Source organism: Panthera pardus, unplaced genomic scaffold (assembly GCF_024362965.1).
Source record: "Panthera pardus isolate Hobbes unplaced genomic scaffold, ASM2436296v1 HiC_scaffold_1, whole genome shotgun sequence".
Taxonomy (NCBI): Eukaryota; Metazoa; Chordata; class Mammalia; order Carnivora; family Felidae; genus Panthera; species Panthera pardus.
The window spans coordinates 48,759,918-48,770,132 of NW_026526654.1; the positions used below are offsets into that span (position 1 = coordinate 48,759,918).

The following is a 10,215-nucleotide window of genomic DNA, read 5'->3' on the forward strand; positions in this document are numbered from 1 at the left end:
AAGAAACTGAATGGAGTATCTTATGAGGTAGTAATTTTCCTATTAATCTACATGTTCAAATAGAAGACTGGTGATAATATTTAGGTACCTTAAAGCAAAGATGGGGCTGCATGTTATGTTTGGTGGAAAACTGCAATTCAAAATTTTGTTTCTTCCCAGCTCTTATGGCATGTGCAGAAACAGAACCTAAGTATTCTGTCTTTTATTCTTTCAATATACTCTGATTTATCTGGGTGATACTTACCAGCCTGCCTCATCTCCTTCAGCAAGTAGATAATGCATGAGAGCCACTTCATATAAAAAAAAAAAATGTATATAGGCTGTGAAATGTTGCTCTAAGTATAATGTTTCTTGGAGAATAGCAATACAATGGCTTACCTCTTCCAGAAGGATGGAAAATGATATATCTAATGTGAAGGACCATAAGGAATTTGGAGAAGAGGATGTTATTTGAAACCTAACTAAAACAAACATTATTTTATTTACCATTGTGAAAACAATGCTTATGGCGATACTGTTTCTGATGTCTTTAGACATCATAATTAGATTGTACCTATATGTTCTTCTTTTACTTATATTGTACTATAAACATTATTTCTTTTTTTGTTCCTACTGTGCTGGGAGGACAATTTGGGATGAGAATTTAATAAAATGTGTCCTATTTGCTTCTCTATCGGCTTTGAGAACAATGTAGGATATAAAAACATGAGCAACTTCTGATATACTTGTTTCATTTTGAATAATATGAAGGCTTAATAGGTGCTTGATAAGATTCTGAATATATCATATAAATTTTCTCATTTAAGGAAGTTTCAATTACATAATAGGATAGCACTTTAATCAATATCGAAAGAAAAGCTCATTTTCACCTAATGAACATACCAAGCTCATTGGCCATCATTTACACTCCTAGCAATGTGCAAGGTAATATACTGTCTCAAAATAAATTTAAGAATGTTCTTGACACAAGTAATTTAATATTTTCCCAAGAGATGGAGGTTATATCCACAAAAATCATGTTAGCCTTAAGGTATCCTTGAAAGTGACCAAGGTAAAGCAATCTTTCACTAACTTTCATATAATTACAAAAGACAGGTTTTTTTAAACAAATATCTGGATGATAAAAATAATTTTGAATGTGAAACATTTCAACTGTGCTTGAACACTGCATATTCCTTATATACTAGTTTCTCTACGTTAGTAGATGTTTTATATGACAGTTTAGCTGACCTATGATGCCTTTGCCAAGGAAAGATGTCCTGGTAACTATTTTGTTCTAGTACAGAGATGTGAAAATGGCTGCAAAAGAATTCCAAGCAGCTCAGACCTAAGGATATTGGTAACAAAACACTGAAAACATGCTCGTGTAGCAGAAGCAGTTTGAAAGTTCTTTGTCCTTGCCCATTATCCAGCACTTAGAGTATAATCAGTTTTATAAATGGAAATGATGTACTATAGGTGGCATACTGCTATTTGAGAGAGTTCTCAAGGGGTTTTTCTTTACTTCTAAACTAATTCCACTGATTATAAAGTGGAAAACTATAGAAATCCTAGCTTAAAGAAAATAAAGATGATCAATTTGTAGTTGGTGTAAGTCTTTGTATATGTAATATTTAAAGTCATCCTCAAAAAGTATTTTAGAAAATGAAGACTAAAGTTGGCTAATCTATTTTGCTCTAGAATTCATTCTAAAATGGGTAAAAAACATGAAAAAAGAAATAAACTGTTGGGAATCAGCTAAATTGTATCTCAGTGAAGGCAGTTTTCATTAGCAACTTTGAATGCTGACCACATATGTATTTTGGGAAATAATTCACACTGAGTAAACATATATCCTCAAGTCGCATTGTGTATATTTTCATTCTTTCTATGAGTGGTTAGTTACACATAAAAAATTGACATACACAAACTTTATTAGTAAGATAATTATAGCATTTTGTCCAACAACATGACTTAAGTGAAGCAGGTCAGAAAAGAAAACAGAAATATACTAATGATTTACATGTAGTAGAAAGAATGCTCAATCTTGGTCAAATTTTTAACTATTCAAGTAGGTTAAATATTTTGGATATTATTACCTTTGTCTGTAAAGTATAGAAAATAATATGTACACTACATAACTCAATGTCATTGCATGTTAAAAAAAGTGATTATAAAATAAAGTTGTTAGAAACTGTAGGAAATATAACTAAGTGATTAATCAATGAACAGAGAGAGGTTGAAAAGGTTAGTCTACTTGAAGTTTGTAAATGTGCAGTTATCTTAGTTCTATTTGAAGAGTATGTGCTTCTTACAGGAGTCAGGTTCTGAAGGAGCAAAATCCCACTCTCAGCAGCCTCGGATAGTGAGGGGTGAGCAAGCGATCTCAGTTTATTGACTCATAATCTTTCTTGAGACTTTGAATCTGGAACAAGAGGCCCCTGGAAAAGTATAGACTGCAATTTGTTTTCCCAGCCTCTGTGTCTGGCAGTGGTGGTGGGAACATTGAATGTTTCAGGAAAAGAGGCAGGGATGGGAGAGTGAGGGCAGATACATCAGAGATGTAGGTTCTCTGTGATGTTCTTGGGGTGTGGGCCTATCTCTGGTTCCCACAACCTGGTGTCCCCTGGCTTTAGCTCATCTTCTGATCAAGTTCTCCAATCTCCTGGTGGTTTCCAAGTCCTAACATTCTTCCAAAATGCATTATTTACTGCATGAGAGAGTCAGAGATGATTTTTGCTGCTTGCAATAAAAAACCCGATTACTATGCAGTGAATTCATCAAAAGTGTGTGTTGGTACGTAGCATGGCTGTAGTAATTTGATTGGTGCTCTCTTTTGAGGATTTAAAATACGATTATTGATTTCATGAGTTCTTCTTCATTCCTAGAAAATACTCCTTTCTTTTTTTTGAAGTTTTTATTTAAATTCCAATTAGCTAAAATAATAATAATAAATTCCAGTTAGTTAACATACAGTGTAATCTTAGTTTCAGGTATACAATATAGTGATTTGACACTTCCATACAATACCCTGTGGTCATCACAAGTGCACTTCTTAATCCCCATCATCTATTTACCCCACCTCCCCACTTCTCCCCCCCCCCCCATCAATTTGCTCTCTATAGTTGAGTCTGTTTCTTGGTTTGTTTGTTTTATTTCTTAAATTCCACATATGGAAAATACTCCTTTCTTTCTAGCTCTCTGATCTTATATTTATTTATTTTTAAAGTTTATTTATTTTTTTAAATGTTTATCTATGTTTGAGAGACAGGGCAAGCAGGGGAGGGGCAGAGAAAGAAGGGGAAAGAGGATCTGAAGTGGGCTGTGTGCCGACAGCAAGACAGCTGGGTGTGGGTCTCAAACTCACAAACCTCAAGATCATGACTTGAGCCGAAGTCAGATGCTCAACCACTGACCCACCCAGGCACTCCTAAAGTTTATTTATTTACTTTGAGAGAGGGAGTACATTCACGAGTGGGACAGAGGCAGAAAGAGAGGAATAGAGAGAATCCCAAGCAGGCTCCACTCAGTGTGGAGCCCAACACGAGGCTCGACCTCACAACAGTGAGATCGTGACCTCAGCCGATATCAAGTGTTGGATGCTTAGCTGACTGAGCCACCAGGCATCCCACTCTGATCTTTTAGATATCCTAATATGATAATACTGTACTGTGGTGGTCTGAGATCTCTTCTATGATGCCTTACCTGAAACTTCCATATTCAAGACATTCCATATTTCCTTTTATAGCCCAAATCCCTATCAGAACTTATATTATGGTAATTACTGTCCTAAAAAGAGCTAGCTAGAAGTGGTATACACCAAAATAAGAGGGTTGATGTATTAGTAGTAATGTGTATTTTAGTGTCTACAGTTGTTCCACTTTTCACTGCAATACAGTGCTTCTACCCTTCACTTGTGTAATGGAATTGATGGTATATTTCTGAGGACTGATTTATTTGGCCCAGTTTATATGAATTGATTCATTTTGGAACATTTTACAGAATGGTTGGTATCAAAATAATGCTGTATACAGAGCACATAAACACATTATTGAATGAAGAATGAACTGAAAGATCATAAGTTCTCAAAGATGATGCTCACAGCAAGAGGATTAAATTGCATAAAAATCAAGTCACTACTCTGAAATACATGGTGTAATAAAAGCTTGAAAGAAAAATATGAGATGAACTCAATTTCTCAGCCATTGCCATGAGTGTAGATGCGCATCCTGCTGTTATGTGAACAATTACAATGCCTGGAGGGAACTGAATGAATGCTGGCACCTATTGGTAGACAGAATAAAAACCCAAGCTTCTTCTCCTATCACGAGGCTCACATGCCATATGCTACAAGCTAATGCATTAAGTTGGCATAATGAGGAAGATAACATTTTGCCATTGCTTGCTTACACTGCTAAAACTGGAACACCATTATATAAGTTGCCTGTAATTCACTGCATTTCCTTTGTCATGAAATTCTTAGAAATTTGGAGGAACACAAGTCATGTAGAAAATATACCAGTCGATTCACTTGGTTAAGAACGTAAGGTACTTCGAACTTTGGCCTACATATTATTCTTGCCATTTTCTTGGAATCTTCCAAGCTACATGCTGTACATTGACCACTGATATCTATATCTATATCTATATCTATATCTATATCTATATCTATATCTATCTATCTATCTATCTATCTATATATATATTCCCTATGTATCTTTTTTTATATAAAGTAGAAGAATGCATAGAAAATGTGCAGAAATGATATGGAGAATCTTATTTTCACTTAGTGGATTATTCTTATAAATATAAGTTAATCATATAATTTCAACATCAATGTTAACTTTATGGCTATATTCTCAGTATAAGAGAGGTGTAAAATGTCTGGGGGTAGTTTAAGTTTTGAAGCAAGGGGTCAGTGAATGCTTGACTACTGACTGGCAATTGATACATAAAATGCTTGAAACTTAGAAGTTTGTGTAACCAAATATCATTATTTCTGACAAATCAAAATGAGGATATATGGAGGGAAAATGAACATTTACCTCAAATAAAGAGGAAACAAATTTAGTCCTTCTTTCCAATTATTTCTGACAGAAACTACATGGATATCTCTGAAAAAATAAACAAAAAGGGTAGGGTGGGATGAAGCTACCAAGAGCAAAAAAGAATAATGTGCATGTGATTATTATATCCCTAGAGCTCTCATCAAATCAGCCAGTCAACAAAGTGTTTTGCATTTGACCATGCACTGTGGGATATTCAAGAAAGTATAAGACACATTTTTTTCTTTGTAAGAAGTTTAAATTTCAAATAGGGTGCCAACACATACAGAGTTAAAATAGTAAAAATAAAACCTCAATAGAGAAAAATGATATGTAACATAAACGGAATACACCAAACTAGTGTGAAATTTCCAAAAAGTTGGAAGGCTTAGTGCCGAAGATTGGAGTTTATTGTCTCATGAAGGGTGTGGAGGATATGGATAGGTAAGAAAAGGTATTAGAGAATGCCATGGAAAGGCAGGCCAGAATGAGCAAACCCATTCCAGTATCAAGGAGCATGCTTTGTCTTCAAGAGAAAGGAGTTGTACTGCTCAATGAAATGTCACAGGATAATTTGATATATATTTGGTTAGGAAGGAGCAGATAGCTCATGGAAAATAATGAAAAAGAGCAGATATGTGGACTTGATCTGCTGGATAATAAGGAAATACAGAAGAAAACACAATTTCATTCAAAACCAATACATATTAATGTAATTCCCAGCTACTCCCTGGCCAATGTTCAGGATGTTATCTAGCCAAAATAATTTCCCCTGCATAAAGCAGTTTCAGAGGAAGGAGAGGACTCCAGGAGTTCTATCATCTAGGATAGCCTAACTATTATTAATGTTGTTTAATGGTTAGGTATTCTAGGTGCATCAGCTAGTATCAGTGTGTGGTTTCTTCATCTTTAAAATGTTTTCTGCCTTGCTTAAAAGGTTATTTTTAGACATCAAAAAAGTGAAAAATAAAATATGGTATTTCTGGGTAAGATGAAGCTGTACATTGACACTTTTAAACTTTGATTTCTCTGATACCCTACCTCCTACACCAAAATGTGTAGCAACAGTAGAAAAATCCATGAAGAGAGATTTTTAAAAGCCCAACAAAATAAGCTTTCCCAAGTATCAGATACAGAATATAAATGTAAAGCAATGAGTAGAAGTAAAGCCACATACTTCTTGGGTTTGGGATATCAGTGTAAGCTGGGAAAGCCTAAATTTCAGTCTAAGTAATAAAAATGGAAACTGCACCATATAAGATGGGGGGAAGGGAGGTGCAGAGATAGGCTCACCTCTTAAAACCAGAGCTGAGGAGGATGTCTACTGATAGTGAAAGGAGCTAAAATAAGTTAATGCCAAATAGGACCTACAATTTTGCTTTATCAGAAATGATGAATCTGACAAGTAGATGGACAAAAACCCAACTTAAGACCAGAAACTAAAACAGTCCACCTCTGGAATGGCATTTGAATTTACTATATCCCCAGTGTCATTATAGGATAGGAGCTCCAAGCTGACATTTTAAGAATGGGCTCAGTGACAGCTCAGAGCCTGGAGCCTGCTTCAGATTCTGTCTCCCTCTCTCTCTGCCCCTCCCCTGCTCACATTCTGTCTCTCTCTCTCTCTCAAAAATAAAATTAAAACACTTTAAAAATTTTTTTAAATTAAGAATGGGCTCAGGATTATGGGCCTTATAGGTTAATTGGAGGCATTTAAATACAGTATTCAAGATGGCTTATTCTAAAGAGATAAAGATAGGGAAAGAAATACTGCTCTAATCACTGTCACATACATACCACACAAGATGAACCTGAAAAATCAAAATGTTAACAAACACAAAAAATGAAAAGCTAGCAAATTAAATGAATTTACACTACATTAAATAAAAATAATATGATAATATGTAAAAACTTTTACATTCTTATATTTAGTATCATTCAAGAGCTAAATGAGAGAATAAGATTCAATAATTTATTTCTGCAAAAACAGTGCAGAAATGAGGTAATATCAGACAACTGTAAAAAAGCCCATTGGGAATATTTGAAAAAAATATGAATATTGTAAACAAAAACTCAGGATAAATTCCAGAATGCCTAGAGTTGTGGTCCACTATGCTAATTGGACCTGAAGGTTGAGACAAGTATTTTGAATGCTTTGGAAGGATGCAGATATGCCAAGAGGTGAGAGATTAAGCCTTCAAAAATTTGGAGGTTGCCATATCAGTGAAGGGTTTCAGTAATCATTGGTCTGCCAGTGATATCCTTGCAAGGATATCCTTGTAAGTCAGTGGTTCTTAAACTTGATTGTTCATTAATATCATCCTCAAAATTTCTGATTAGTTGGTCTGAGTTGGAGCTCAAGAATTTATATTTCCAAAGACATCCCTGGTAATGCAAAGTCATGTCATCTGCAGCCGGAAGCAAAACACTATTTAAGAAGCAGACTTTGTAATCTATTGGGCACCAGCTGAGGTTAGGTGCCTGACCATGTGACATCAATGAATGTTTATTATCACACACAGAGACTCATAATGTCAGGTGCGTACAGAAGCAATTCATCACTTGGTGGAAACGATATACTTAGGATAGAGTCCTTGAAGTTCCAGAGGACATAAGTAAGGCACATAAATAGGAAGCCCAAACTCTCATGTTCTCTACCTCTGTCTCGCTGCTACCTCTCCTTCAATTTTACACCTATAGTCTCCTAGAGGGATCCCTAAGGGTCACTGACAAAGGTGGATACTATTCAGCTGTAATTTACAGGTAAGAGGAAAATTGACTACTTCCAAACCACAATCCCTTTTCAGGGCTGGCCCTGAAGATAGTGAGCAGGAAGAAATATTCTCCCAGTGGGAAGAACGGTACACTGTGCACACTGGACATTTTGGGTGGAAATGGCCTTCAGTACCAATGTATGCTAACTCCCAGTCAGGCATGGATGGCCTACCGTTTTGCTCAAGATATTTGAAGGACAAAGTTGGGAAAATTAGAGTCAAGGGAAAGTGACAATGAGTTGGACAGGATATTTCTAATCTCTGTCTACCAGTCTCTCTCTTCATAACCTCCTATGCTTGCACAGTGGGTCCAAGAAGAGATTGCACATGGTAGCAGGGTTATAAACTATATACGGGTTCAAGGACATATGTTCATTATCACCACCTATAAACCTGCCAGCAGAAGAAAACAACTCTGAGCCCTTTATCTTAGCACCATTCCTCAAAGAGACTTCTGGTGCCAGGTTGAATATATTGGACTCTTTCTACCCTGGAATGTGCAGCAATTCATTCTTACTGGAATTGACACCTACCTCAGATAGAAGTTTGTCTTTCTTGTCTGCTGCAGGGCCTCTGAGAACATTATCATCTTAGGACTAAGAGAAACTCTGACTTATTGGCATGGGATCCTGCACTGCATTGCCTTATACCAAGATGTCAATTTCATGGCACAAGAGGTTGAACAATGAGCTCCTAGTCATAGAACCCACTGCTTCCACAATATGTTATGTCACAAAGACATAACTTGACTAATAGAATAATGGAATGGACATTAAAGTCACCACTATGAAATAGCTCAGATTAATATATCTTATGAATCTGAGTTGCAATTTCCCAGTATTTTCTTTGAACCACCAGCTTACATATGGTGATAGGTCCTCAGAAGCTTGAATTCTTGGGTCTAGGAACAATGAGTGGGAGTAGGATTGGCCCCTCTAAACATTACTCCAAAAGAACTACTTGAGAAACAAAAGGGCAAGAATAATGAAGATTTTTGAAGATTTTGAAGAACAAATTTGGGAAGACTCACTCTACCATATCAAGGCAGTGTATCATCAGTACAGATTGACAAAATAGAATGGCATGTTGGCAACATGGGAAATGACAGATTTGACTTTACAAAGCAGTAAAGAATAAACTTTCTACATAGTAGAACTAGGATGATTGGTCGTTCACATGGAATATATAAATTTGGATTCTTCCCTCCTATCATATGACAAAAATCCCCACTCCAAGCAGACTGAAATTTAAGTCAGAAAAGCAAAATGTTCAAATTTTAAAAGAAAATATGACTTTTTCAGATTCCATATACAAGCAACATAATACAGTATTAGTCTTTCTCTGTCTGACTTACTTCACTTAGAAATTAACTTATTCATTCATAAGTTTTTAAAGAGAAGATATGACCACAGGATAGGGAAAGGTATCTTAAAGAAGAAACAAAGAGCACAAAATGCACAGGAAAATAATTATAAATGTGACCACAATTAATTTACTTTTCGTCTAGATAGAGATATCAAAAACAAAGTGACAAGAAAAGCTGTAATCTGAAAGAAATACTTATAAACATATATAAAAAAAATTGCTTGTTGTTAAGAACAATTCACACAGAAGGAAATCTGAATGAGCAGTCAACACAAACAAATCTAACACCACTAGTGTCCACAGAAATGAAAATTAAAACACAATTAGATGTCATCCTCACTATTATTATATGGGAAAGAACTTCCAAATACTTGACAATGCCAAGAAATATCAAACATGTGGAAAAATAAAATTAGGAATTGTCTCATATTCCTAATGGAAGTGTAAAATAACAGCATCATTTGAAAGTAATTTGGCAATATCTAGAAAAGCTTAAGAGGCATTGTATCATTTAGCATGATGTTCACATATAAGTAACTGTAAACCAGATTACAGTGGTTCAATCAAGCAAAAGGTTTGTCTCAGACATTAAAATAAAAATTATCTGGACAGACATCCAGGGCTGGAGCAGAGGCTAACAATGCCCTCAAGGAACCAGACCTATTTTGTCACTCTATTTTCCTTAATGTGTGGCTGCTGCAGCTCCAGAATCGCCACAGTCCCAGGCAAGAGAAAGGTTAGAGATGACTCAATTGAGTCATCACTGCTAATTTATGCTTATATTGCAATGGCCAGAACTATCTCATAACTTAGCTACCTCTAGCTGCAAAAGACAGGGGGATCCAGAATACTTTGTTTTTCAAACTCTAAAGTAAATTTTCAAACTCTAAAGTAAAGGTAGCCAAATATAATACACACACACACACACACACACACACGATGTAATACACACACACACACACACACACACACACACACATGATGTAATACACACACACACACACACACACGATGTAGGATATAGGAGATATACATTTAGAGAGACGATATCC

At 35.7% G+C, this 10,215-nt stretch overlaps 1 long non-coding RNA gene across 1 annotated transcript; it reads right to left on the bottom strand.

The window, feature by feature from the left end:
* Positions 1–1,836: 1,836 nt before the first annotated feature.
* Positions 1,837–8,441, bottom strand: LOC109247179 (uncharacterized). Its single transcript, XR_002071620.2, has 2 exons — positions 8,332–8,441; positions 1,837–2,915 (listed from the first exon to the last, which is right to left on the bottom strand). It is a non-coding gene; the product is annotated as an uncharacterized LOC109247179 (long non-coding RNA).
* Between the last annotated feature and the right edge of the window lie 1,774 nt (positions 8,442–10,215).